The sequence below is a fragment of the Delphinapterus leucas genome, chromosome X (assembly GCF_059928025.1).
Source record: "Delphinapterus leucas isolate spDelLeu-1000000601 "Yukka" chromosome X, BTC_Dleu_Yukka2, whole genome shotgun sequence".
NCBI classification, from domain to species: Eukaryota; Metazoa; Chordata; class Mammalia; order Artiodactyla; family Monodontidae; genus Delphinapterus; species Delphinapterus leucas.
Genome location: NC_143150.1, coordinates 100,005,658 through 100,032,950, shown reverse-complemented (window position 1 = coordinate 100,032,950; position 27,293 = coordinate 100,005,658). Strand labels below are relative to the sequence as shown.

The window sequence follows — 27,293 nt, the reverse complement described above, 5'->3', positions numbered from 1 at the left end:
CCAAAGGGGAAAGGTGGGGCTCACGGATAAACTTGGAGTTTGGCGGTCACATACATGCACACTAGTATATTTTAAAAACACAAGCAGCAAGGACCTACTGTATAGCACAGGGAACTCCACTCAATATTCTGCAATAAACTAAATGGGAAAAGAATTTGAAAAAGAATACCTGTCTGTACATGTATAACTGAATCACTTTGCTGTACACCTGAAACACAACATTGTAAATCAACTATACTCCAATAAAATTTTTAAAACTAAAAAAGAAATAAAAATAAAAAATTAACACCAATATTTCCCAAACTCTTCCAAGAAAGCCAAAGAGAAGGAAACACTCTGAAACTCATTTGACGAGGCCAATATTACCCTAGTACCAAAGCCAGAAAAGGACACCACCAATAAAGAAAATTACAGGCCAATATACCTGATAAATATAGATTCAAAATTCTCAATAAAATACTATCAAACTCAACTCAGCAGCACATTAAAAAGACCACTCACCATGATCAAGTGGGATTTACCTTGAGATGTAGGGATGTTTCAACACACCCACATTAATCAGTGTGATACCTCACATTAATAGAATGAAAAATAAAAATCATATGATCCACTCAATAGATGCAGAAAAAGCATTTGATGAAACTCAACATCTGTTCATGATTAAAAAAAAACTCTTAACACATTAGGTATTGAAAGAATTTACCTCAACTTAGTAACAATACATAACATGGTCATAATGTTGACAAGCCAACAGCTAATATAATAATAAGGGTGGAAAGGTTGAAAGCTTTCCTCTAAAATTAGAAATAAGACAAGAGTGTCCACTCTCACCACTTCTATTCAACATAGTACTGGATGGTTTAGCCAGAGCAATCAGGCAAGGAAAACAAATAAAATGCATCAGAATTTTAAAGGAAAAAGTAAAATTGTCTCTATTTGCAGAAGACATGATTTTATATCTAAGAAAATTCCTAAAGACTCCACCAAAAAACTTACCATATAATCAATAAATTCCATAAAGTTGTAGGATTCAAATTTAACATGCAAAAATCAGTAGTGTTTCTATACACTAACAAAGAATTATCTGAAAATGAAGCAAAGAAAATGATCCCACTTACAATAGCATCAAAAACAATAAAATACTTAGGAAGAAATACAGCCAAGCAGGCAAAAGGTCTCTACACTGAAAACTATGAGACAGTGATGAACAAAATCAAAGATGACATAAATAAAGGGAAAGAGACTCCTCGTTCATAGACTGGAAGAATTAATATTGTTAAAATTTCCATACTACCCAAAGCCATCCATAGATTTAATGCAATCCATACCAAGAGTCCAATGGCATTTTTTACAGAAATAGAAGCAACAATCCTAAAATTTAGATGGACCCAAAAAGGACCCTGAATAGTCAAAGCAATCCTGAAAAAGAACAAACCAGGAGGCGTCACACTTCCTGAGTTCAAGCTATGTTGTAAAGCTACTGTCTTCAAAATAGTACGGTGCTGGCATAAAAAGAGACACCTCAACCACTGAAACAGAATCAAGAACCCAGAAATAAACCCAAATATACATGGTCAAGTCATATTTGACAAGGGAGGCAACAATACTCAGTGGAGAAAAGACGGTCTCGTCAATAACTGTGGCTGGGAAAAGTGCATCTTCACATGGAAAAGAATGAAATTAGACCCCTATCTTACACCACTCACAAAAGTTAACTGGAAAAAGATTAAAGATTTTAATGTAAACCCAGAAACCATAAAACTACTGGAAGTAAACATAGGTAAAAAGCTCCTTAACATGGGTACTGGCAATGGATTTTTTGTACATGACACCTAAAGCGCAAGCAAACAAAATTTAAAAAATAAGTGGGATTACATCAAACTAAAAAGCTGCTTAGCAACAGAAACGACCAACAAAATGAAAAGACAACCTATGGAATGATAAAAAAATACTTGCAAACCAAATATCTGATATGGGGTTAATATCCAAAATATGTAAAGAACCCATACAACTCAATAGCAAACAAACAATCCAACTAAAAAACGGGCAAGGGACTGGAATAGACATTTTTCCAAAGAAGATACATGAATGACCAACAGGTACGTGAAGAGATGTTCAACAGCACTAGGGCAATGCAAATCAAAACCACATGCGATACCACCTCACACCTGTTAGAATGGCTAGCATCAAAAAGACAAGAGATAACGAATGCCACCATGCATGCGGAGAAAAGGGAACCCTTATCCACTGATGGTGAAATTACGAATTGGTACGGCCACTATGGAAAACAGTATGGAGATTCCTCAAAAAAATTAACAACCATGTGATCCAGCAATTCCACTTCTGGGAATACATCAGAAGGAAGTGAAAACACTATGTTGAAGAGATACCTGTGCCTACCCCACGCCCCATGTTCAGAGCAGCATTATTTGCAATAGTCAAGACATGGAAACAACCTAAATGTTATCCTTTCATCTGTAGATGGACAAAGACATGGGATACGTATATACAACGGACTATTATTCAGCCATAAAGAAGGAGGAAATCCTGCCATTTGTGACAACATGAATAGACCTTGAGGGCATTGTGCTAAGTGAAATCAGTCAGAGAAGGACAAATACTGTATCATCTTACCTGTAAATGGAATCAAAACAAAATAACTCACAGAGAAAGAGATTCGATTTCTGGTTACCAGAGGTGGGGCATGTGGGGAGAGGAAATTGGATGAAGACGGTCACAAAGTGAAAACTTCCACTTTAAGATAAATAAGTACTGGGGATGTAATATACAGTATGATGAATATAATTAACACTGCTCTATAGTATACATGCAAGTTGTTAAGAGTAAATCCTAAGTGTTCTCATCACGAGGAGAAACATGTTTTTCCCTTGTATCTGTATGTGATGATTGATGCTAACTCATACTGGCAATCACTCCATGATCTATGTAAGTCAAACCATTCTGCTGTACATCTTAACCTTATCACTGCTACATGTCAATTATATCTCAGTAAAACTGGAAGAAAAACCCTATGGCAGACTTACGCATTTGAAGGACACTCTTGTTCCCTCAGCCATTTCTGAAACCAATCCCTGCCCTAGAGGATGTACAATAAGATTAGGGCATCTTTATGTAAATATAGTGTAAGCACCGGACAGTTGGGTTTTGTTTTGTTTTGTGTCTGTGATGCGAGTGCCTGACCTTAAGCTTCGGATTGCCTAGGCACCCACTTCAAAGACAGCTATCTTGAATAAACACACTGCCGGCTACAGGACTAGAGGAAGAGCCAGGCGGCCCGGCCCCAGCAGTTTCCTTTGTTTCGGAGATCTCTGGTCCACTTAGATAACTCACCATTTGACCACTTGTTTTTCCCTTCCCGAGTTTTAATTCCCACCCTTATGTTTTAAATTCGCCAACAAAGAGTGAACCTGTGAAACCCTAGGCACCCCATCCTAGACTCCAATAAAGACAGAACCCCAGGCCCACTACCTTTCTGCCGCAACCTCGCTGAGTGGCCCCAGGTGTACCATGTATCCTTCAGGATTTGTGAGTAATAATCCTTGGTTTTCTTTCTTTTTCTTTCAGAGTTCCCTGATGGTTGTTGCCATCTTAAGAACCACAAGGGCGGGTCCAATCACAACACTGGCTCTGAAAGGGGAAATGTCTGTCAGGGCTCACCTCAGGCCCAGGTGAGTGCCCCTAGGCATTTCTAGCCAATAGATCACTACTGATAGGTTGAGACCAGCACAAAACAATTGGCCTTGTTGGCAGGACTGCATGATTGCCTGTGCAGTTAATCAAGAGGAATACCCGTTAGCTGCGACTGGCTTACTAGCTGACAAACCCAGGTGGGTAACACCACCTGGCAACGGAACACCGCTTGCTAGAGGTCTCCCATGCTGCTACATGCTTTTGCATATTGCCTCTGTCGTGTGTTGCCTGCGGTATCCACGCCAAAATGTCACTGCTGCCATAATAATTCAGTGATCTCCCCAGAGCAGCCGTGATCAAGGCCATACGGTCTAATGAGACAGTCAGACCACTAATTTAAAAGGCCTTAATTGACCATTAACGTACGTGAGGGTCCTCCGTGCCTCCTGCTGTGCAAAATCGGCATGATCCAATGGCTTTGTCATTTCCATCACTACAGTGACCCAAATGACTCCCTGAATTTCCAACCCTGAATAGGCCCCAACTGACCCTAAGTCCAGAGAATTCTTTTCTACAAGCCACCCCCCTAATTACAGGGAAGCGCTACTACATTTCGGGGGGACTCCTGAAACCATCCATCAGGCAACTGGAGGGCACTGACATGGCTGCTAGACACAGACGAGATTGCTGCCCAGATGCCCCAATACGTCACACTCAAGGCCCTCCGTCACCACCGCTCCAGGAAGGTCTCCCTTGAACAAATTTCCCTCCATGGGAAGGGTTCCCCACTCCCTTCCTAATAAACCTCTGATTTAATTTTGTCCCTTATGGGAATACACAGGCAAAACCTCTACTGGGAGTTAGGAAAACCTGGGGTTCCTGGCTACTTAACCTCTGGACAGCCACTCTCTAAACTCCAGGCCCCGAAACTCACATTCTCCCAGCTACGGCCCTCTTATGCTGACCATCTTCTAGCCCCAAGCCCGTCCCCGCTACCCCCTCTGCCCCCTTCCCTAACCTCCAGGACTGGCAGCCACTTAAGCTCCTACCCTAGGAAATCAGCCGCTCCCAGGGGATGTCCCACCACCTGGGGACAATTACCCCTGTACCACTGTGGTCGTCCATTAGGACAATAAAAATGCACAGTCCTTTTTGGCCCTACTAGACATGGGGACCCAAGTCACTGTCATTCTAGGAAATCCCTCTGTATCCCCAAAAGGGAAGCCCTTCTACCTACAGGGCACTGCTGGTAAAACAATCAAAGCTTCACAAAGCTATTCGGATATCACTATTGGGACCCTTCACCTCAAATGGCTTCCTCTGGTGGTGGCCCCCCAGCTCGTTCTTTCCTATTATAGGCATGGAGGCACTGACACAACACCGTGCCACATGGAATAAGCCCAAGTTCTTGGCCTTGCTGGTGGGACTCTCCAAATGGACGCCAGGGACTCTTCCTCCCCCGGTCAAGACGGTAAACCTTCCCCAGTAGGGACTTAAACAGGCCGTTGAAGGCCTACGCCTACGTCATTAAAGATGTGCTTGAGACTGCAGTCATGAAGCCACCATCTCCCCGTTCAGTGGCCCCATTTGGCCAGTACTTAAGCCAGCCACCAACCAAAGGCACCTGACCGTTGGCCATCAAAACCTCAGTGGCTCAGGTTCCCCAGTGAGGCTCCAATTCCTAATAATATAGAACTGACTGAGGATGTCCAGTCGGCCCAAGGAGCGTCCTCTGTGTTCACTGACCTACTAACATCTTCTATTCTGTTCCCACCTTGGAGGAATCCCAGGCTCCGTTTGCCTTCACTTTTGAAGGGGGCAGATTATACATTTACGAGCTCCCCAGTGGGATAGTTACACAGCCCTGCAGCCATACATAACCTCTGCCACCAGGACTTAAGCACCTTACAGTTGGAAAGGTGCCGCTTTTGGCATTACGCTGATGACATTACGCTCAGGGGTGCCTCTGAGAAAGCAGTACGAGCAGATTCGCATCCCTTCGCACACCACCTGGACCTCAAGAGCCAAGGCCCGGCCTCATCTGTCTTGTTTCTGGGCATCATCTAGTCCTCTAAGGGCTGAGAAATTTCCCCAATGGCCAAACATCAATTACTCACCATTCAACCACCCACTACACTCAGACAAGCACAACACATATCAGGCCTTTTCCTGTTCTGGAGGCAACACATCCCTCATCCCGCCCTATCGTACACGCAATCACACACAAGTCACCCACCTTCCACTGGGGCAAAGCCCGACAAGTGTGCTTTGCAAGGTGCCCAGCACGCAGTCCAGCAAGTCTTACCTTTAGTCCCCACTGGCTCCACATTCCACGTCAAGTGGCCTCCTGGAGTCTCGGGACCAAGCAGGAGTCTACCTGGCTTCCTATGGGGCTGTGGACTAAGCACCTACCCCAGCGGCAGGCCCGCAGACTCCCCCTGGGCACCAGCTTTCGGCAGCCTCTCGGGCTCTTTCAGGAACTGAGCCCCTAGCCAGCCCCCCACCCCACCCCCGGTATCACTCTGAACACAAGTTCCTCAAGTGCCCTGGGTGAGAGATGCCTCTTAAGAGAAAAGCTCAGCACGGCCACCGATGCCTCCTTGGTAACAGGGAAATGGTACCTTCAGGGGAGGGCTAAACCTGATGTCAAAGGCCTTTCCAGATGACAGGAGGATGTGGTTTCCCCCATGCTCAGCCCCTTGCCGGAGAGCCTCGAGAAGTGACAGCCCCCATCCCCACCCCACCCCGCTTTCTCCTCCTGTGGCTACTTGGGGAGCCCCTTGGGACCACCTGTCTGAAATGGACAGGGAGTCAGTGCTCTTCACCAAGGGCAGTGCCGTCGCTGCATGCCATGCAGCTCGCTGGAGGGCTGCGTCATCCACCCGGCCTCGGGCACCTTTCTAGTCGAGGAGGACACTCCTGGCTCAGCCCAACTGGCAGAACCTGCAGCTGTTCACCCAGCCCTTAAGGAGGCCACAAAAAGGGGCCTTTCACAGCCTCCCCGGCTGTTGCTAATAGCCTTGCAGTTGGGTCTGGCCAATGGTTAAGGGACAATTTTCTCATACAAGGCAAGGCCATCTGGGGCTCCAAGATACGCAAGGAACTAGGAGAATCCCCCATCCCTATCATCAATTCTCACGTTTCCGCTCACGCTAACCGCTCCACACCCGAGGCCATTTTTAGGAATACTGCGGTCAGACCCCCTCACTCAGCCCTCCACTCTCTGCCCTGTAGATGCCTCAGGGTACCGACCCTTCTCCCCAGCTTGCGAAATGGACCCGCACAACCTCAGGTCATCGGGGAATTCGTGCCTTAACAACTCGTGCTCATGCGAGGGGACGCCCCCCTCCTCAGCGGCAGCCAAAGTGGTGACAGATGAGCGCGTTCTCTGCACCCAAACCGAACAACGGGGACCCACTCCCCCGGGGAGACCGACCATACTCCCGCTCTGCTGGGGCTTCCAGATAACCCATCACCATCACTGATACTTAACACGAGGCTTCTCTTGGTGAACTCCACCCACAATTCCTCCTCAAAACAGGTAATCTCTTTCCTTACTACCTTCAATGCTGCTCCCTTCAGATCGCCAAACACTGCTGACTCTGACCAGGGCACCCACTGTACCTCTCAGGAGATTCAACAGTGGGCTCTCCCACCCAACATTCTTCCAAACTTCCATCTAGGATCCCGCCCCCAGGTGGCTGGCCTCCTCAAGCATCTTAGTGACCTCCTTAAAGAGACACTACTTAAATTATTTGCAAGCAAGTGGTTCTCGAAATGGATGGAACTCTTGCCGCAGGCCCTCATCTTGCTTAATTCTCACCCCCTGAGCCTTTATACCCCTCATACCAATTATTACACAATTATCACACACCCTCCAAAATGCCACTTCGGGTCATTTCTGGCAGTTCTCAAGCTTTCTTCACACTCTAGCACGACGCCCTTTACGTTTTGACTCCACTTCCCTATGCTGCTATGATTTTCTTTTCCATCATCTGACCATCTGCTTCCCTCTGATATAGGCTGATCGAGGGCAGAGAGTCCAATATGGTCCCCTCACCATTGAATGCCCCACAGGCCACAAGCCCACCAAGTCAGTGCGAGATCATCTCTTTGGAAATCCTGCCAACGGTGACGACTCTCCAAAAGCAGCCACCTCCACACCGGCCGCTCTCACCAAATACAGTGGCTACAAGAGCTGGCTGATGAAACTGAACGCCCCGGCTAATTTAGAGGAAGTAGAAGTCATCGCCCCGGGACCAACCAGTGGCGCACTTTGGGTGCCTGAAAGAGGGAAAGAACTCTGCTTGGTGGACGCAGGCCACATTTGGGGATGAGAACATGCCGAGCAAGCTACAAGTCGTGGCCTGACCCCACGCCAGAAAAGGCGACCCAGTACTTTCCCCCACCAAGCAACCGCGCTCAGCCATTAAGCAATACACAGATAGCTCATCCAGAAGGAACCTGACCCGAGCTCATTCGAACGTCAGCGCTCCATCTGCTGATGGCTATTCTTATTGCTTTGTACCGCCTGGGTGATAGGGTTACTGGTAGAACCCTTGGGCCTAACCCTCACCCAGATAGAATGCTGTAAAAACACTGCTGCGGCCCACAGTAGCACCACAGGGTGGAAAAGCAGGGAATGCCGGCGAGCCCTGTTGGAAGGGCTCAGGCTAGTGTGCCACTGAGTCTGAGCGGCAAGGGGATCGCATCCCTTTATAGGCAAGGGGCCCGCTGGAAGCAATGTCTAAATGACACTTGCCCAATTTCAACATCAAACAGTGCTACAAGCTAACTGGCCCTATGACTGCCCGTACATAATACCCACCTGGGTACAGGGACTGTGCTCCCAGGATTTGTCCACTGATTGCCCTCACGGGTTGAGCCCAGGAATGCCTAAGTAGCACCCATAAGATCTCCCGTAGCCTGGGATATAAATGTGCCCAGAATCTTTATGTGCTTGGATGAGCTCCTCCGGGAAGGAAAGGACAGCAGCCCACTCTGTTGCTAAAGGTGCCCTTGATGACCCCAGAGAGCTCTTAACCATTTGTTCCACTAGCAGCAGGCACCAGACGTGCAGCTCGGTCCTCGGGGAAGCCTCTAAGTTATATCAGGCTAGCCTATGCCCAGCCCATGATCAATACCCCAAATGCACAGCCACATGGGAGGATGCACCCGCCCCTGGGTGGCCACCACTCCAGAGGACCTCACCCCTGAGTGAGACAGACTCACTGCTGGAGAGGATACCATTCCACACAATACCGCCCCAGCCCAAGACTTCACCACTGGAGATGCCTATGCGTCCTATACCAGAGATGACACCCCAGGGCCGTGGCACCAGCTGGAGACCTAGCTGCTCACCCAGATGGCCCGACTTCCCAGTTTATATTGCGGAACGCTGCCATGGAGACTAAGACTTCCCAGAAACACTGGAGTAAACACATTGCCCCGATGGCATCGGGGGATGACCTACTATGATATGATTTTGCAGAACTTGCTAGGTCCTTGCTGGCTGACCCTACCCTATACCAAGAGGCTCGCCAGACTGTGAGTTTGTCCCCCGCCGACAGCAGGACAGCACTGTATCATATTTCCCCACGGAAGTAGGCCACAATGTGCGCTCCAACCAGGAGGCTCCCCGCCTACAAACGACTGAAGGTTGTTAACGTCCTCACCACTAACTCAGATGCTTCAGCATCACGGGGGGGGGGGGGGATTCTACTGTAGGCAGCTGAGTTAGTATTTTTTTAATTTTTTTTATTGTAATGCAAGTGCCTGACCTTAAGCTTCGGATTGCCTAGGCACCCACATCAAAGACAGCTATCTTGAATAAACACACTGCCGGCTACAGGACTAGAGGAAGAGTCAGGCGGCCCCGCCCCAGAAGCTTCCTTTGTTTTGGAGATCTCTCTTCGACAGAAGGAACTGACCACCTGACCACCTGTTTTTCCCTTCTGGCATTTTAATTCCCGCTCATGTTTTAAATTCACCAATAAAGACTGAACCTGTGAAACCCTAGGCATCCCGTGCTAGACCCCAATAAAAGAAGCCCAGGCCTGCACACGTACTCTCTTTCTACCCATGACCTCGCCGTGTGGCTCCACGCATGCCATGTATCCTCCAGGACCTGTGAGTAATAAACCATGTTTTTTCTTCAAAGTTCTCTGATGGCTGTTACTGAAGTGTGTCTTGCAATCATAATAAGAACCGCAAGGTGGCGGGGGGTGGGGGGTGGGGGTGGGGAAGGGCGGGTCCAATCACAATACTGGCTCCCAAAGGGGAAATGTCTGTGAGGGCTGCCTCAAGCAGTATGGCCCAGGTGAGTGCCCCAGGCATTTCTGGATGATAGCATCACTACTGAGAGGCTGAGCCCACCCCCAAGACTTCTGTTGTTTACCTTCCTCCTGGAGGGGTTCTTCCTCACCCCTCCTTGGGTCAAATAGATCCTTTGATACGCAGTCAGTAATCACAGGACCACACCTAGACTACAACTCTCCACAAGAGAGTCACAGTCTCTGGCCACACGTGACAGACGAATCATTTGAACTCCTTCTGCATGAAGAACTACAACTGAGGTACTGGATTTTTGAACAACACGTGCTCAATCATAAAGTAACCGTCAGGAAAGCACGGAGGACCAGGGATGATCCCCATCGCTCTTTGCGCTCGTTTCTCCAAGAAATGGGTCTGAGTCCATTGCTGGCCACTAAGTGCAGAACACGGGTGGTTTTCGGACATGTCAGCCCCACCCCTCCCCCCCCGATTAAAAACTCAGGTGTGAAGATTTACCGTCCACATTTGAGAAGTGTGGTTTAGTTACACCAAACAGGTACACAGAACCAGTAAGCAAATTTGGGTGGAGTTACGTGCATCAAACTGTGGAGAGAGGGAGACGGGTGGTGATCTTCACAAGACCTCACCAAGTACAGTCTGGTTGGGAAGAAGCATACACACGTGTCAATGGTTATTTGGAGAATCGACCAAGGGACAGGAGTTTGGGAGGGAGGTGCTAAATAATTCTCTAGAAAACTGATTTTAGTCTACGTGGAAAGGCAGGCCAAGTCTCTGTTCTAACCCTAGGATGAAATATTGATTACCCCCATTGAAAGAGGATGAGAGATCACAAACTCCAGAGGAAATGTCACCTATCAATTAGACCAGCAGAATGTAAATCGAGAACAACCCAGCTGGAGGGGCTGGCCAGGAGGCACATGACAGGAGTGATGCCCAACTTCAACGCCCTCGTCCCGGCCCTGGTCAGGGACTTGGCGGCCTGCTGAGGAAAAGTTTTGTTCCATCTCAACCTGTGGTCCTTCACAAATTTTCAAAAATTTACTTAAACTTCTTTCCTATTAGAAACTGAGCTAGAAGAGACTGTCCTGTATGGCTGCGTACGGGAAGCCTGCCTTGCTGAAGGTTAGGCCTGTGCCGAGAAGGGGGGCAGGCGGGTAACTGAGCTGCTAGAGAAGCAGAACAGCTGTTTGTCTGCACCTCTTTGTTCTCTCATTATGGAAACCTGGGAGAGGCCTCAAGAAACCACATGACAGTGTCCTGTGTATACCCCATTTTATTGACTGAGGTCACCAGGGGTGTAGCTGAGAGTCAGATCTGACTTTACTCCAGGTTCCACATCATCTTGCTCAAGAAGTTTATATCGCAGACTTCAGTTTCCTCGTGTGGGAGATAATAAAAACAATCCTCCCTCACAGAATCGCGAGGATTAGTGAGAAGGCAGGGAATCACCGGGTCTGGTGAGGACTCATCAAATCTTTCACTGGGAATGGCGCCCTGGTCCCCTTGGTTAGGCGGTGCTCACTGCGGCCAGGCTCCCGAACCCTGGCCTTCATAGACAGCGTTGCCAGGCAACTCTGCCCCAGGGCCTCCCGAGGCTGCGTTTGGGAGCTGAAACCATTTTCCACCCCCACAGATGGCTCAAACTGGTTGTTCCAGGCCTTTCTGAGCCCACTGTTGTTGCTCCTTTCTCTCTCCCTACTCTTTTCCAAAGGCGAAGAACTGCTCAGGGAATGAGGTGCTCAGCGCCCGGCGTGCTCTGTGGTGGAGAGGACACACACAGGTCTGGGACCCCCTCCAGCCTACAGCCCTCACACTCCAATCGGGAAGGCTAACTGGTACAATCCCTGGACCATCTCCTCAGCTCCGCTGCCAGACTGCACCAGTATCCTCCTCTTCGGGGGAGCTGCCCCACACAAACGCATCCTCCGGTTATGTGATTCCGGGGGCGCCCGCCGTTCCTACGTGACCCACATCTCCCTCACCACAGCTGACTGGTTCAGGGGTCAGCCAGTCCCAGTCCCACCCCTTACGCCTCCTGTTGTCGGCTTAAGGCCGGCCACCTGAGGACCAGCCTGGGTTTGTTCCCCAGCACTGAGGGAAACGGAAAAACTTACTCCTTGAGCTTCATGGGTCTTTGAGGGATTTTTCATTCCACTCTCCATGAGGGAAAAAGGGAGCAGGCCTGATACATATTATTGATGAATTTAGCAAAAGAAAGAAGAGCATGATGATTCAGCTCTATCTAGACATTTTAACTTTTGCATCTGCATTTCCACCAAGAGGAAATGCTATAAGCTTACAATGGCTTATAACCCGTAGTCAGCCAGAACTTCCTTTGGGTAACTAGTCAGGGTAGGCTAACTGCTGTCACAAATATCCCAAGTCTTGCTGGCCTAAGACGGTACATTTTTATTTTTTCTTCTTACCAAGATCCACTGCACAGTGGTGGTGCAGGCGATGGGGTGATACTCTCCTTGTGTCATTCAAAGGCTCAGGAAGGGAACCCGTATGAGAGCAGGTTTGAGGTAACCGCAGACCCGCTCAGCAGAAGAGGAAGAAACAAAAGAGAACGACACAATCTATTACAGAAGAGATACACGGAAGTCTTCTAATGTCAGAAAATGCCAAACTTTGGGCACTTGGGATGGTTCCTATCTTACCTACAAGCTTCCACACCATGTACCCCAAATAGAAAAGACTCCCTAACTGACACACTGAGCTCCTCCATTCAGAGGAGAAGACTGTTAATGAAATGGGCATCCCAACTGCAGATCAGATCCATGCCAGTTACCTTGGCTGATCACATGACTCCTTTACTCCCAAATACGAATGGACAAATGTTTGCCAGATGTTGCAGGAAAGTGAAAGAGAACATCATGATGAACAAACAGAACTATTTCTGGAGAAAAAAACAACTATAATACAGGAAACGGAAGAGAACATTACCAAAACTTACAAATTCATATTCTCAGAATTTTAAGGAAGACAGTGGGTTTATAAAATGAGAACAGGGTGCTATAAGAGGGCGCAATTGGAGAACAAGAGAAAGCCCTTGGAAACAGAAATATTTTTGCAGAGTTAAAAACGTAATAGATACCAGGGGCGCAGATCAAAGTCACCCTGCCTCACCCAGGCTGTGATGGAACGTGGGTGCAGCGTTCCTGCCCCGCCAACGCCACGCGACCTCTTCCGGTAACAGGACCGCGAGCCCACCGCCTGAGTCCCACAACGAACGCCACTTCCGGCCCACCCCAGAGCGGCCTACCTCTTCGCTCCGAAGCAGCTACCGCAGGCCCCGTGGCTTCACCTTCACCTTGGCCTTCACGCCCGCCACGATGCCCTTGCCGTCCGCCACGCTGCCCGCGCCGCCCTCGCAGGTGCGCCAGAGTTACCACCCCGACTGCGGGGCCGCCATCAACAGCCATTTCACCCTGGAGCTCCACGCCTCCTTCGTGTGCCTGAACGCGGCCATTTACCTCTACCGCGACGACGTGGCCTTGAAGCACTTCAGCTGGATCTTCGCGCGACGCTCCCTCGCGCACAGCGACTGGGCCCAGGGCCTGATGCGCCTGCAGAACCAGCGCGGGAGCCGCATCCACTTCCAAGACATCAGGAGGCCAGTCAGTGTCAAGTGGAAGAGCAGCCTCAAGGCCATGAAGTGCACCTTGTTCCTGGAGAAGTTCGTGAACGACAGCCTGAACCGCCTGCACCAGCTGGCCATCGACAAGAGCGACCCCCACCTCCACCGCTTCCTGGCAACTCACTACTCCAGCCAGCAGGTGGCGTTCATCAGCGAGCTGGAGGGTCATGTCACCACCCTGAGCATGATGGGGGCCCCGGACGTCGACCTGGCAGGATCCCTCTTTGACAAGCTCACCCTGAGCGACAGCGACAAGAACTGAGCGTGGACTGGACTTCCCCAGAGCCACGGGGTGACCAGAGCGCTGGTCACCGTGCCTGCCATGCAGACGGCAATAGTGCCCTGGCAGAAGAAGTTCACTTAAGTTTTTTTCTTCCAGTTTTGCCACTTCTTCCAATAAAGTTATTTGGTTCCTAAAGAAATAAAGGTCTCTCCTTGGTTCCTGTGTGCAAATCGCTCACTTTTTAAAACAGGTATCCAGGAGGCTCTCCACCCACCCATGCCCCACCCACATGCCGCTCAGGATCTCCACAGAGGGAGGGAGAAGGCATTCCATGGGGCCCTGGAAAGTGCAAAATCCATCTTCCCCTTATAAACAATGTGGGTATATGGCGGGTGGTGAGGTGAGGCGCTGCTGAATGCGGGTGCCTGCGAATAGCAAGAGTATAAAAACACGGTGTAAAAATCACAGTAGTGTGGCTTCTGGAGGAAGAATGAAGGGAATGGGGTGGGACAGGGATTAAAATAAAGAGTCCTTAAAATTTTACCTGAAGGCTTTGAGTTTACTAAAATATGTAAATGTTAGTGTCTGTTGATTCTGGGAAGCAAGATGGAGACCCCAGAAGCCAGCTTGGCAGGGGCCCTCTTTGACAAGCTCACCCTGAGCAACAGTGATAATGGCCTGCAGGCTGGCCTGCACACAAACACAGGGGTGACTCCCTAGTCACCATGCTGGACATGCATATTGCCCTTACAACACATGCAAATGTAGGATTTTTACTGTAATCTTTCTTCCATTAAGGTAACATGGTACCCCAAACCCCAAATTACTCAACAGAAGGACTGAAAAATATAAGGTCCAGGCTGAAGGTCAATTTGTGATATTGAATATCAAGTAGAATAAAGCTCTCTGAATGTTAAGCCAAGTTACTCTGACTCTGGCTGCTTTGAAGAATGTAGAGGATGAGGAGAGCTGAAGCTGAAAGGCCAGTTAAGAGATCATTGTAGCAGGCCCAGAGAGACAATGGTGGCTTGAACTGCGTGTTGGTAGAGGAAATGAAGAGATGCAGACAAATTGCAGATGAACTGGATGAGTCTACAGGATCTGCTTTATGGACCAGAGGTGAGGAATGGGAAAGGACAAAAATAATCTAGGCTCAAGTTTGGATCTGAACACCCTGGCTGATGGTCGTGCTATTTATTAAGCTGGGGGTATTTGCAGGGGGACTCGAGGAGCTGGGAAGGCATGTCATGTATAATCTGAGGTGCCTATTAGATACCCAAGTGGAACTGTCATGCAGGTGGCCAGAAAAATGAATCTGGAGCTCAGGGGGGGATGTCAGGTTTGGAAAAATACATATGGGACATATTAGCCTATATATACATAGATGGGTTGAGGTCATGGAGTAGATAAGCTCACCAGAAAGGAAGTAGAGAGATGATGGCACAGGCGGCCCCAAACCCAGAGCAGCCAACACTCAGAGGATGGGATGAGACACTGGAACACCTAGAGAGCTGCTGGTCCCGCTTGGACCATTGCCTCATTCCAGACTGTGGCCACCTGTGTCTGCTCAGAGTTTATCTCAAAATCAGCCTGTTCTTAATCTCAGTGTGGTCTCTGGTTTCTCCTTTCTAGATGTGGAGAGGCGTTAGCCTATTACCTTGTCTTCTTGATGATAGGTAGAAAGACAATTATTTCCCAGTAAAAGGATTTCCCAAGGAAACGACAGACCTGCTTTTCTATGTTTGGTTTTTGGGTTTTTTTTTCCATTCCCCTTTTAAAACTCTTCCCCTCTCTCAGTCCATTCTCTATTTGAGCAGATGAAATCTGTTCCCATGTAAACCCTAAGGTTGTCTAGGTCTGAGAAAAAATACTCAAGACGTATCATTTCTTCTGTGTCGTGTATAGTTTACAAGGGTCACAGTTAGAAATTTTCAGACTTCGTACCCTATATTCAAAGACACATGAGTAGCTTGAGTCGTTTTAGAGTTAACTAGATTGCTTTTAAGATTTACTGAAATATGAACCAGTGTAGCTAAGGAGTAATTTGCTTCTACATTTCCCTCTAACTGTGCTTCAATACTTTCTTAAAAATGAGGATTATGGTCCTTTGAGTTTAGTTTCCAGAAAATGGTGTTGAATGGTATTTCCCCCTTTACTCTTTTTAGTCAAACTTGTTTTTTTCACTCTTTCTCTGTCTGCTTTGAGGTCCCTGCTCTCTCTCTGATACAGTCTCAATACATACATACATACATATATATATATATATATACACACACGTATACATATATATATATATATATATATATATATAAACTGTTCTCCTCTAGATATGAGGAAGCACAGGCTGAGCAGCTGTTTATGAGTGTTTACAACTATAAATTGACTGAAGATCCTTCTTACTCTCCTGTTTTGAAGAAGTTCGGTGTCTTGGATCCTTCACCACAGGGTGACTCGATTCAAATCCCAGTTTAGCCACTTACTAAATTGGGGGAACTTGGGCATGTTATTTCACTTCTCTGCGCCTCAGTTTCCTCATATGTAAAACAGGGATAATAAAAGTGTCCACCCCATTGGAGAAAATATTTGCAAATGATGAGACTGACAAGGGCTCAATATTCAAAATATACAAACAGCTCATACAAGTCAGTAACAAAAACAACAAACAACCCTATCAAAAAATGGGCAGAAGACATTTCTCCAAAGAAGACATACAGATGGCCAAGAAGAACATAAAAAGATGCTCAACATCACTAATTCTTAGAGAAATGCAAATCAAAAGTACAAGGAGGTCTCACCTCCCACCAGTTAGAATGGGCATCATCAGGCAATCTACAAAGAACAAAGGCTGGAGAGGGTGTGGAGAAAAGGGAACACTCCTACACTGTTGGTGGGAATGTAAATTGATGCAGCCACTGTGGAGAACAGTCTGGAGGCTTCTTAAGAAACGAAAAATAGAGCTACAGCATGGTCCAGCAATCCCACTCCTGGGCATATATCTGTACAAAACTATAGTTCGTAAAGATACATGCACCCCAGTGTTCATAGCAGCACTATTTACAACAGCCAAGACATGGAAGCAAACCTAAGTGGCCATCGACAGATGAGTGGATCAAGAAGATGTGGTGTATATATGTATACAATGGACTATTACTCAGCCGTAAAAAAGAAAGAAATAATGCCAAGTGCAGCAACACGGATGGACCTAGAGATTATCATACTAAGTGAAGTTAAGTCAGACAGAGAAAGACAAATGTCATATGATATCACTTATATGTGGAACCTAAAATCAGATATTAGCTACCTTTAAATAATATATTTGGAAACATCATAATGATTAATAAAAGGCAACTGGAGTTGAACAGACATGTTTAATGTTTTAGTGTCTGGAAACCAAAGGACTCACTCAAACGTTATGGTGAAAATGCTTTACATTTATCCTCAAAATATCTTTTGTCTGGGAGGAATACATATCTGTTGGTTTTTAAATTCATATGACAAGTGCGTTTCTAAAACAGTATGTAGCCAAGGCTATAAAAGGCTAACACATTGTATAGAAATGTCAAATAACACTGAACACAGCAGACAGATTCCTATACAGGCAGACAGGCAAAGCGATACTCTTGAAGAAAACCATTTAAAATTGCTCTCTTTTGTCTGCATATCTAACTGCACGTCAATGTCAAGTTTCCATGAGACAGACACCTGTGAGCTTCAATTTCACATAGGCAGAATAGCAAAAGAATATCAGAAAATGTGGATGGATAAATATATAAGTATATTTATAAACATATCTTTAAAATATAGGAACTGTCAACGTGGAATATTTTAATTAGGCAGCACATGAAGAAAGGTAACTGCAATAGATTTTTTTATTGAGGTATCATTAGCATAACATTATATTAGTTTCAGATGTACAAGATAATAACTCGATATTTGTATATACTGCAAGGTGATCACCGCAGTTAAGCCCAGTTAACATCTGTCACCACACATATTTACAGTTTTTTCTTCTGATGAGAACATTCCACATCCCTGCAATGGATTCTGATGCAAAGTTGGTAAAAACAAAACAAAACAAAAGTTTTGGACTCCCAGCTAAGAGAAGCAAAGCAAATTATAAAGGAAAAATCCTAATTAAGGGCTATGAATGAGACCAAGAACTGGAATAAATGCATAATATTTCAGAATCAATGATAATGACAGCCAGAGTTCATTTCATTTAAAAACCTACTGCCAAGGTATAGTAAGAGGCAGCATAATTTTGAAACTAGGAGCAGATTCCGGAATTGGATCACCTATGTGTGAATCTCTGCCCAGTTAGCTGTGTGAGCTTGGGCAAGTTACTTAACCTCTCTGTGCCTCAGTTTCTTTATCTGTAAAATGTGGATCACAGCAATATTCTACCTCACAGAGGTATTATGAGGATTAAATAATTTAATGTGCACAGAGGACTTAGTATACAATCTGACACATAATTACTACTTGATAATTGTTAGTTAGCTAGTTTTAAAATACCGTGTTTACTAAGAATCTTTAATTTTAGCTATTTAAATAGGAATTTCCATCTTTGGAAAAAAAATGTCTTCAATAACCTACTCTTGCAGTAAAAGGCTATTAGTCAAACCACATGACATAATGAAAGTCACTCCCACCTATAGCTTTCATTAATTGCAGACAAAATACCTAGGAAAAATACTTTAAAATTTTAATAATTATCTTCAAAATAATATATCTTCAAACTAATATATCTTCAAAATATAACTCTATAACTTTTCTAGGATAGTCACTGCAAAGAGCTATGGAAATAAATAAATACATAAATAAATAAACGAATGAATGAATGAATGAGCAGGCCTAAAGAAGCTCCATCTCTGCATCAGCTTTGGTGGTTTATGGAATGGAATGTGGACAAAAAAGAAAGGCGATCTGAATATTGTTGTTGTAGGCACAAACTTTGCAATCATTATGAGCAACCGCCATGTATTAAATACTTATGAAAGGCCCTAGAGATACAAAAATGTATTAGACACTGGCCCTGTCCTCAAGAGCAAAGCAGTCTCGATGTGGAAACAAAACACAGACATACACACATAATAGCTTCCATGAGCAGTGCAGAGCTAGTGGAACTTAAGCTACTACAAGAGTGTTGTCATGAACAGCAATGGAACTGGCTTTCATTCATCTCCATGTAACATTTGAACAGAATATAAGGGAATACGTACATCTATTTTTCCTCATTTCCTCTTTATTATACATCTATAAGGTAGTCTTAGCCCTATTTGATAGAAGGAATTCAGATTCAGAGACATGAAGTAATTGATCATGGACACTTAAACAAAAATGCAAGAGCTGAAATACGAAATCTGATCCACACTATAACATTATGGATGTCGTACATGTTAACAACAAGAATGAAACTGATGGCTGAATTGTCCTGGGCAAAGTTATCTGTAGGATGCATGATAGATGCATTAAAAACCTATACAATTCTCTTAGGGTCGTAAGACTATAGCATCGCTGATTTATTTCCCAGTGAAAACAACTGCACACATGCACACATTGAGTAAAAAGCACTGCTGCCATCCCCTAGTAAGACAGTAACGGGAATGACGTGACACTAAAATGACTTACAGATTCATTCCACATATGATATACTTCCTCTACACTGACCTTCCGTTTTTTGAAGACGGGAGGTTGTAATCATTGAGTTTTACGTACCTGCAGGTCCAATGTGCAGTGTTTATGCATTAGCTGAATACAACATGCATCTGAATGTGAGCTATTCAGCCTTTGCCTGTTCTCTGTTCCCTTACTAACCTATCCTTTCACACTCAGTTGTATGTGTTCACTGCCAGGAATCGGATTAACCGTTGAACAGCTCCAAGTACAGAGGGTCTTCCCTACCATTCTGGCATCAGGAGACAGTAGTAGTTTACCTCAAGTAGTGAAAAGGACACATGGAACTGGAATAAAGAAGACATGAGTTCGAATCTCAGCTACACTCTGAACTAGCTGTATAAACATAGACAGGTTACTCAAATTCTCTGAGCTTCAGTTTTCACATCCGTAAATCAGGAATAATGATATTTGCCTCCCTGAACTTTGAAAAGAATGCTGTATATTGAATACCTCTCTATGCACCAAGTACTCTAAAAGAGATGATTTACTTTCTCATCTTCTTTAAGGTTAGATAATGTGACAGCAATCATTTTCATCACATGAAGTTGTATTTCAAGAGCATGACTTCACCAAAAATATATAGATTAAACTGCCATGTTATGTTGCTGTTTTACTGAATGGCACATTGAACATAAGAAGCAAATCACATCTTATAAACGGACAAAAGTTCAAATTATTTCTTGGATAACAAAAAGCTTCACCACCAAATACACAAATATTTGTTCTTAAGATCACTGTCATGTTTTTGTTCAGTTCTGAATATCCAGTTTGTCTGCAAGAAATTTACAAGTTGTCCTATTAATTGTTTTCAGAAGGGACATAATGCAATTGGTGATCAGAATACATAAGAATTGAAGATAAATTAATTGGGAAACTTGGGATCATTGTTAAAATGAACTTGTGTGGTAATGTCTTTCTGACTTTTAAGCAGGAAACGTTTGTCACTGATACTTTTTACTTATGGGCTAGTATTTGCTCTGGAAACAAAGTACTTGCCGATAGAAAGAAACTAATTAATGACACAGAATTGTGTATGAAAATATCAGATTTAACAGACATGTGCCAGTTATCATGTTCGGGTTTTTTTGCAACATATGATATCTTATTTCTCATTTATCCTCACAAAAGTGAATGAAGCAAAAATTATTCCTATTTTACAAAAGAAGAGACTGAATTCAGAGAAGCTAAGCTATTTGCTCATAGACACTTAGTGAGTTTCTGGTAGTGCCAGAGTTTAACCCCAGAGATTCAAACGTCAAGCACAGCATCCTTTACATTCTATGACTACTGCTATGAAAATCAGGAATGCTGTACTGGGTCAGATCACTGATTTATTCAGCTCTCAGTGCCGGTGCTGGGAGTTACAGTATAACATGGAGGCCAGGGTAAAAAGCTGGTACTCCAGGACAGAGATCAGTCCCGGGATCAAAAGTCAGAAGGCACACCTGATTGAGCATTTGAGAAAAGTTAGTGAATTAAACCAGGCAAGCACACACGTCTGAAAACACACAGGACAAAGCATGACCGGCCAGACCAAGCAAAGATATGGGAACTAGAAAGGCCTAAATCCTAGAGGCTAAGGCAAATATGCAGGAATCTGGAAATTCACAGAAACCAAAGGGCCAGGCTCAGTATTTAGGAGAACAGACAGATGGTACCAATAACAAGGCAGGTTCAAAACCAATGCAGCCCATTTCCTGGCCAGGTAGCTTCTTACACACTTTAACCAGGACGACATATAGTTGTTGAAAGAGCCTCTCTCTCTAATACTGATCTCAGAGAACAGTTTGAAAGTTTTAAAGCGTATTCTATCTTTCATATCTAATACCAATCAAACTCTTTTTTTAAATCTAAAAAACATAGGGTGAAGAAAAACAATCAAACATTTAGACTTCTATTGGATGCACAAAGACCACTTGAGGAAAGAATTAAAAAGCACACATTTATAGGAAATTCTGAAGCATTTTTGAAAAATCACAAAGCTTGCATTTATGCTCAGAGATGATTAGGCAAAAGGCATTTCAGGATGCTGGGAAAAATCAGCCCTTAACAGAAGGTACTTGTCTCTAAAGGAATAATAGCTAAAACGCCTTCAGCTCATTGTATTGAGAGCACAGACAATGACATCATAGAAAGAGCATAAATCACAAAGCACTTACTGCTTAATGTCATCATATGGAAGCACATGTTGCTGAGGTACATATAATGGATGGGAACACTTTCTCCTTAATTACATGTGTTACAGGGACAACACGCACTATGAGACATGCTGATCCGTGAATCTCAATGGAGCTCAATCTGCCCATTTCTCAGAGCCACGTCTTTGAAGTATACTTGATAAAATAAAAGTACCTTGTCTTTTGTCCATGTCATAATCAGAGATGCCTCGTACCCTCCCCTGATATAAAAAATATGGCTACGTTAGGTGGGGCAACCTAGCCAAATGCATTTATATCTCAAAATTCACATTTCTTGGGTCTTTGTTTAGAATAGCACACCCTAAATGCCAACTCCTTACGCAGGCTTTCCTTCCACTAAGGCTTGGGCTCTGAGCATACTCAAACTGCCTTTTCCATGTCCAAGTCAGCATGGCTCTTGAGCATACTCACACTGCCTTTTCCGTGTCCAAGTCAGCATGGCTCTTGAGCTGACAACAAAAACAACAAGCATGACAGCTACTAATTACTGAGCAGTTACTATATGTCAAGCATTGTGCTATGTGCTTTATCTCATAGAAATAAAGGCAGTGTTCTTGCTGCTGTCAAAGGCCAACCCCTCCATTTATGCTCTGGATTCTATCTCCTCCTGTTTTCTCTTCTTTGATCTCTCCTTCTCTAACAGATCACCTCTGCTGACAAATGAACATGTGCTAGAATTTTCGATATTTTAAGAAAGAGATCCTACCTTGATGACACATCCAGCTATCATCCTCATTAGTCTATGCTTCTTCATAAACAAACTTCTCAAAAGGGTCAAATTCAATGGATATTTCTGCCCTCATTTTATACAGCTGACAATGCCCTCCTTCTTGAAACCTACTTAAAAGGTAGGTTTCCTTCTTTTATTTTTGCCATACCTCTTCATCTCCTTTACTGGTTCTTCATTATCCATACCCCCAGAGACTGATCCTGGACCCCCTCATTCCTTCTCTTTCTAAATTCTCTCTCTTGGTTATGTCATCCAGTGTCATAATCTTAAAAATACAGTATATTGACTACTCTCAAAAGTATATCCCTGGTCCATAATTGTGTGAACCCCAGACTTGTAGAAAAACTGCTTAATTTGAAACTTTTATATTGATATTCCACAGGCACCTCCATTTACATCAAAAACTAAACTTTGCCATTCCCCAAACGTATGCCCAACTCTACTCCTCTCCCGGTTTTCTCCATCTCAATAAATGGTACCACTACAGAACCAGTTGCTGAAGCTAGAGACCAAGGTATCATCCTTTATCTCAATCTCTACCTCTATCATCTTTACTTATTTATTAGTCGTAGTGTTAACAACACTTGTATCAATAATAAGAGGAGATAGCCCTTCTTGAACACCTAGTATGTGCCAGGCACTGTGCTAAGTGTTATAGCTGTATTAATTCATTTAATCCTCACACCAAGCTTTTGAGGTACGTACTATCATTATTCCCACTTTATAAATGAGAAGACTGGAGCCACGAGATGAAATAAGTTGCCTGAAGCCACACATCTGTTAAATTATAAAGCTTGGATTTGAATCCGAGGCATCAGGCTCCAGAATCCATCCTTTTAGCCACTACACTAGGCTGCCCTATTTCAGTTTGATGTACAATGTGCCTCTGTATTTATTAGATGTTTTGGATGGGCAGCTGCCCACTTGCTTAGGGAAAGCAGCCTTCAATGACAATCTCCCTGTCATTCAGTTAACCTTCGAAGATATACATTACTACATATGTAGAAAGTTAAGCTCAAAAAGGTAAAGTAACTTGTTTAACAACATAAAGCTAGTAAGTGTTGGAGTTAGAACTTAATCCAACTCTTCATGAGTCCAGAGACCAAAAATTTAACCACCAGGCTATACTCAACCTTGTTGAGTTTGCCACACGGACAGATGTAAACAGCCATCCTTAATTTCCTCATCACCACACCTCAGACTATCATATCACAGCCAAGCTCTTATGGTACAAAGACAACTTTGCCTTAGGATCATAAAGTCATTAGCAGCTATGCTCAGTTTTAAAGCCATATTTCTTTGTTAGCCATTCTGAGAGACATGAGGCCATCCTGGGAAAGAAGGACTAGTAGAGAATAAGATGAACAATGAAAACACTCTTTGTCTACAGGGCTGGCTGTGAGGCTTCCTTCATGTACAAAGATGAGAGTATTGACCCACTATCAGTAGGGCGGAAACTCAGGAATTCTTTCTCTAATAGCAGACATGGAAAGCTAGTATACATCTAGTCACTTTTTTTGGGGTTCCTCTGAACAACTTCTGTAAAATAACCTCCAGGGTAAAGAGCACTGACTGGAGTAATGAACTAGAGTTACACGACAGTCCATGGGAAAATCAAATCCATAGCTCTGGCCAAAGTATGTTAGAGAAAAGTCATACAAGTTATATCATATCCTCAAAAAAAGCTATTTTTTTCCAAGCAGGTCACATGTCAAAGCACAGAAGGAGTAAAAACATAGAGGAGCTCTAGGAGATTGGCTACAGGGAACCATTAAAATTTTATCTATAAACATGAAATCTAACTAGCATGGGATTAAATTTGAAGGGGTTTCCCAAAACAGAAATTCTTCCCCCAAAATGTATATATGCTGGACTTGACTCTATTTATTCTATTAATTGCTCAGTTAAAAACTTATGTGATGTCAGTAGAAGGACAAAATGAAAAGCATAGGAACCAAAAACAATAGGAAAAAATAGGAAAGGAGGAGGGAGGGAAGGAGGGAGGGAGGGAGGGAAGGAGGGAGGGAGGGAGGGAGGGAGGGAAGGAGGGAGGGAGGGAGGGAGGTGGCCCAGAATGAAACAGAAGGAGATGAAGCAGAGGACAGAGGAGATATTAAACAATTAGCTTTGGCATTAGAAAGCTAAATGTAAAAACATTTACAGAATTGCTTACACGGACTTTATCTTATACTACATCTTAAGTCACAGAACTCTAATGCAAACACACTGCATGCGCAAAGCAAGATGTATTCATATGCACTATGAATCATAATGAAATTATTTTAAATAGCATGACTAGGCTCTTAACCTATCTGTTTCTGATAATATTTACATAACAGTTTTTACATCTTTAGAAGGGCATTGGCTCTCATTCAGTGTTTCCTGTCCCATGTCTCCTATGTCATCTACAGACTTAGCACCCAAGTTTGTCCACATATGGTTACTCGGTTCTTTGTAGGTGGAAGGGCACCACAAGCCGAGGAATGCAGACAGCCTCAAGAAGCTGGAAAAAGCTAAGACATAGATTTTCTCCTAGTGCCTCCAGAAAGGAATGCAGACCTATACACACCTTGCTTTATCCCAGTGAGACTCATTTTGGACTTCTGGCTTCAAGAACTGTAAGATAATAAATGGGTGTTTTTTTAGCCACCACGTTTGTTGTAATTTGTTACAACAGCCATAGGAAACAAATACATTTCCTTTCCCATTTCTTTGATTTCTAAGCCCTTTCTCTTTCTCCATTACTAATCTCATGCAATTTTTTCAGTGGGAATATCAGCACCTCAATCTCTTATCTTGGTTTACCAAGCACAGGCTGCCAAAACCAAGGAATGTCTTCATCTTCACACACAGCTCCTCTCTCAGCTCTTGCCATTTAGTTACAACAATCCAAAGACCTGATGGATTAATTTGTAGCCTCAAATGACATCTGTCCCCTTCCTTTATACCATATTCCAACTTTCTCATGTTATTGTCCTCCTACATTATTGTCCTCTCTTCCTCCTGGGCTGCTTCAGAGGGTAAAAGAACAAAAAAAGGGATACAAGCACTCATGTTGGTTACGTGGCTTTCACTTGCCCTGATGTAGAGACAAAGCAAAGGCATACTTGTATAATGGAAACTGCCACACAAAGGGACAGAATTTGACATGAAGGGATGGATGTTTCATCTAAATCTATGCCTCCTTACTGGTTTACAAAGAGAAAGACAAATGAGGGAGGGTGACGATGGAAGAATTATTATCAAAAATTCTATTACCCTCTAACAAATCAAAGAAAGGCAGGTAGGAATCCAAAGTTGTTCCTCTATGTACAATAATATGACAGGTCTCATTAATTCAATCAAGTGCCATTGAGTGGCTAAACTGTATGCCTGCCACTTTGCTCAGTTCTAAGGGTGACAGAAATTAAGTAGGGTCATAGGCCCTTCCCTGTGGGAGTTTACAGACCTATCCTGTTAGGGTAACAAAATCATCATCTATTAAAGAATTAGAAACTATCCCAATACAATATATTATCAAGAACTAAATCTTATGATTCTTATTCAGTGAAGTATACACTACAGAAAAAGGTGAGATCAATGAAGGCCAGAGTATGTGGAGAAAGCTTCTTAAATTGGTGTCCAGATGAGAAAGCCACTTTTTTGCCACTGACTTAATTTCTTCAGCATAAGCGCTCTTTGTGAATGAGGATGAAGATGAAGATATCTGTAAAGGTTCATTCCTAGGTCAGGGTAGCCCATATGAGTCACTCTGCTTTCCCTGCTACTGAGAGCAGAGTCTTTACTCCTGGTACTCATTCTCAGAGAGACAGCTAGGATAATCGAATAAAAGAGATGGAAAAAAATGGAAAGAGGCAGTAGGTGAAAAAAAAAACAGAGTCTAAATAAAGCAAAGCTAGAAAGAGAGAGAAAGAAAAAAGTGGCATCCATCAGTCTTCAAAATGACAATTATAGGCTCCTCGTCAAAGCTCATAGCACTGAGGATAAGAGAGTCGTGAGAACTAAGCCTAACATCTCCCCAAATGCTGCTTCAGTGGCACAAAGACACAGCTCTAGTTTTTCTCCCGCTCTTGCTCTTGCCCACCAGGAGCTTAAGGACACCCTTGGAAGATGTATTCCAGATTGCTGACAGCAGAACTCACTGACATTGGGCCCTGTTCTCCAAACCGTCAATACTATACCCAAGATAATAATAATGAAAAGAAGCTAAATCTGACTCTATCGTGACAGGACTGACAAAGTGACCACATTGTAAGTGGCAGCCTGTAATTCACAAAAGTCTGGGAGGTATACAACTCTGGCCCAAAGAACATGGCATACAGTAGACACTCGATATATGCTTGTCGAATGAATGCTCAAACGAGTGACTGTACAGTACAACATAAGCTCGAGAATATGGAGGCTTTCTAGTATAATACCGCTAGTAATATGAACTTGCTTTCAGTGAACGTTCATGGGACTCAGGACACTGTGTCCCACAAAGGATATTCTTAGGCTTCCAGTTCTTGCCTATCTCTTCAGTCTCCACTGATACCATCCTCCCACTTGCTCACCAGGCTCCACTGACCTTCTTTCAAATCCCCAGATGTCTGCTGCTTTCTGCCATCTCAGGGCAGTTGCATATGCTTTTTTCTCTGTCCAGAATACAACCTCTTCTCCTCACCCCACCATCACTGATTAGCTCTTACTCATCCTTGAGGTCCCTGGATTTTTCAATCTCCTGTTTGAACCAGTATATACTTTATAATATTCATGTAATTAAGAAAAACAGTTGATGTCAGGAAAGGTCTGTAATAGCATGTCCTTAGTGTCATTGTCATAGTTGGAAGAATAAGCTGATCAGACTATGAGTCTTGCCCATTGTAATTAATTCTTAAA

The 27,293-nt window shown here is 44.2% G+C and overlaps 1 protein-coding gene and 1 pseudogene across 2 annotated transcripts in view; one reads left to right on the top strand and one right to left on the bottom strand.

The window, feature by feature from the left end:
* LOC149744345 (interleukin-1 receptor accessory protein-like 1) overlaps positions 1-27,293 on the bottom strand; it is a 418,156-nt gene that overhangs the window by 13,687 nt on the left and 377,176 nt on the right. Inside the window, exon 8 of one of the 2 annotated variants that reach the window (XM_089905013.1) lies at positions 12,802-25,031. The exons of the other annotated variant lie outside the window; for it this stretch is intronic. The gene's annotated coding sequence lies outside the window, so the exon portion shown is untranslated. Of the gene's footprint in view, positions 1-12,801; positions 25,032-27,293 lie in introns of those variants that run through there. 2 annotated transcript variants of the gene reach the window in all.
* LOC149744351 (ferritin heavy chain pseudogene) lies at positions 13,092-14,126 on the top strand (annotated as a pseudogene).